General features: G+C 34.8%; 1 pseudogene; it reads left to right on the top strand.

Moving 5' to 3' along the window:
* The first annotated feature begins 971 nt into the window (after positions 1-971).
* LOC124958313 (olfactory receptor 8K3-like) lies at positions 972-1914 on the top strand (annotated as a pseudogene).
* The last annotated feature ends 1326 nt before the right edge of the window (positions 1915-3240 follow it).

Below are 3240 nucleotides of genomic sequence, written 5' to 3'. Positions count from 1 at the left end.
CTTTGTACATGATATTAGAGAAATATTTTCAGGAAGCATGGAGACATGGAATCGCTAAATCATACTTCATCTCAATAAAACTTGAAGAACATTTTAGTTCTGTATATGATAATAGTTTTTAAAATTTTTGCCTAAATTAATCTCAACATTCACTAAATGAATATATCACATAGATACACATTAAGAGGCATTTCTTCTGATTCCACAATTTCTAATGTGAACTGTTGTAGTTTTCCATTCATATACCTACCTACAGTGTTCAGAATTTCAGCTCTATCACCTATAAGTAGATAGATTTAATAGGACTATTAATTGAACCAGAGTTATAATGATTTTGGAAATAATAAATAGAAATATTTATGATGCAATTGATATGTCACAATGTCATTTTATTAAATATAGCTAGTAGATATCAACATGTTATTGTGATTACATAAGTGACAAATAAACATAATAGTAAAATAATTAGTTATCAAACACCAAAAGTTGAAGAAATGTTTAACTCTTCTTAGTTTTTATTTATATGCCCATATCATCATCACTATCCTTATATCTTCTTATTACTTTTATCAGTGTTTATCAACCTTGAAACACATTTATTAATATGGCTAATACATTTGAATGGATATCAGCTGTAAGGAAGTTTAGCAGCTTACCAGTACTGGAACCCTTAGATGCCAGTAGCAGTACAATTCCCAATTGTGCCAATCAAAGTACTTAGAGAATGTTGAAAAATGTTCTTTGGTAAGTGAAAAGACACCAGTTGAGAAAAACTGTCCTGTCACTACCTCTCTCTATTTCTATATATTTTCCTTACAATAATGCATATTATTTTTTGAGTATTATAAATTGGAATGTTTACATACACATTATTTACATTTTAAATAATAAATGTTCCCATGATGAAAATAATTGAAATCTATTGATTCAACTATTGTGTCTTTCTAGAAAGGACTTTCCTAAAACACTAGATGAAGAAACACAACCTCACAGCTGTGCATGAGTTCATTCTGAAAGGCATCACATCACGCCCTGAGCTGCAGGCTCCACTGTTTGGGCTCTTCCTCATCATCTACATGAGCACACTGGTGGGAATCTTGGGTATGGTCATCCTCACCATGGTGGACCACAGTCTGCAAACACCCATGTACTTTTTCCTGAGACACCTGACTCTCAGTGACCTTGGTTATTCTACAGCTGTGGGTCCAAAAATGTGGGTCAATTTTGTGGTGGATCAAAATGCAATCTCCTATTATTTGTGTGCTACTCAGCTAGCTTTCTTTTGTGTGTTCATTATTTCTGAACTTTATATTTTGTCGGTGATGGCCTACGACCGCTATGTGGACCATCTGTAACCCTCTCCTCTACACTGTCATCATGTCTCAGAGGGCCTGTCAGTTCTTGGTGGCAATTCCCTAACTGTATGGTATCTTCTTGTCTCTTCTAGTCACCATAAAGATTTTTACTTTGCCCTTCTGTGGCTACAATGTCATCAGTCATTTCTACTGTGACAGTCTCCACTTGTTATCTTTGCTCTGCTCAAACACACATGAAATTGAAGTGATAATTCTGATCTTAGCAGCTTTCAATTTGCTTTCCTCTCTTCTGATTGTCCTTGTGTCCTACCTGCTCATCCTCATAACCATTCTCAGGATGAAGTCAGCTGAGGGCAGGCAAAAGGCTTTCTCCACCTGTGGATTCCACCTAATGGCGCTCATAGTGTTCTATGGGACTTTGTTATACATGTACGTACAGCCCAAGTCCAGTCATTCCTTAGACACTGATGAAGTGGCTTCCATATTTTACACCCTGGTCATTCCCATGTTGAATCCATTGATCTACAGCTTGAGGAACAAAGATGTAAAGTATGCCCTACTAAGTACATGGAAAAAATTAAGCAATATCTTTACTTAAAGGTATATAAAATATGAGTCATTTAAATCAGATTTTGACATCAACATGGTCTCTTTTCTTCCAGGATGTATAACAAGCAAAAAAATTGACTCTCTATATATGATCAGATACTGGCCTTTTTGTATTAAATGCTTTAATACACATGTAATCAAAATGAGAGGCAAAATAATTTCTACCCCTCAGTGTGAGATATGAATTATATACATAATAAATGATTAAATTTTAGGCTGCTTAGACTATTTATGTGGGGAGCAGAGTTCCATGCTCTACTGGAGAATGACTACTGTGTGCAGAAGCAAATTTCCAATGTTTTTGTTATCTTCCTAAGCATTGCAATAAACTTTCCACTGTCCATGTTTGTGTTTGTGCATGTATTTATGTTTTTACATGAGCACCCTCACTCCATTTTGGTCTTTATGTTCTTGTGGCTTGTGTTATACTCTATCTTGACTGTGGTAACAAGCTTAGTGTAATCTGATCATTTGAAGAAAACAGTCATTTGAATATCCTAACTTGTTGCTTTTCCATGTGGGAATCTTAGGTTCCTTCTTTTCTCTCATCAGTACCCTGACCTTATAAGAGCTCAAAAGAGTCTATTATCTCAACATCATCAGCTCTGCAGTGGCTCAGAGCTTCAGTGCAGCATCTCATTTTGTCTTAGTATGTACATATAAGCAAGTGAATGCACCAGTTAAGATTGATGTCTCAGATTCAACCAAAGACACGTCCACGGCTTATTCATTAATTTATTATCCTTACTGTCTGATCTGAATTCCTTTCTTCCTGTTTGGTTTGATGGAGAGTCACTATTCCTTAACCCACTAAATGCAAGAAATTATTTTTTATAATGTTTCAGTCTTTTTTATTTTTAATTGTATTTATTTTTATTTTTACAAACTACATTTTGATTCATTGTACACAAATGGGGTACAACATTTTGTTTCTATGGTTTACACAATGTAGTTTCATACTATTCATGTAATCGTACGTTTTCTTAGGGTAATAATGTCTGTCTCAGTCCACTATCTATCCTACCCCTGCCCCTTCAGTCTATTTCTTAATATTATTTTGGCATGGTATGCTTGTCCTATGATGAAGTATGTTTTTTGTTCCTCTATTTTCAGTGTTCTGAGTTTGTGTAACCAGAGATCAGACCTTGATTTGTGCTATTGCTATATTTCTATTTGGAGTGTAGTGTGTCATGTTATAATGTATATTCTTGTCCATGTTTGTGTTTGTGCATGTATTTATGTTTTTACATGAGCACCCTCATTCCATTTTGGTCTGTATGTTCTTGTGGCTTGTGTTATACTCTATCTTGACTGT

The sequence above is a fragment of the Sciurus carolinensis genome, chromosome 11, assembly GCF_902686445.1.
Source record: "Sciurus carolinensis chromosome 11, mSciCar1.2, whole genome shotgun sequence".
NCBI lineage: Eukaryota > Metazoa > Chordata > Mammalia > Rodentia > Sciuridae > Sciurus > Sciurus carolinensis.
Note: the sequence above shows the minus strand (reverse complement) of the source record. Positions and strands in the feature narration are given on the sequence as shown.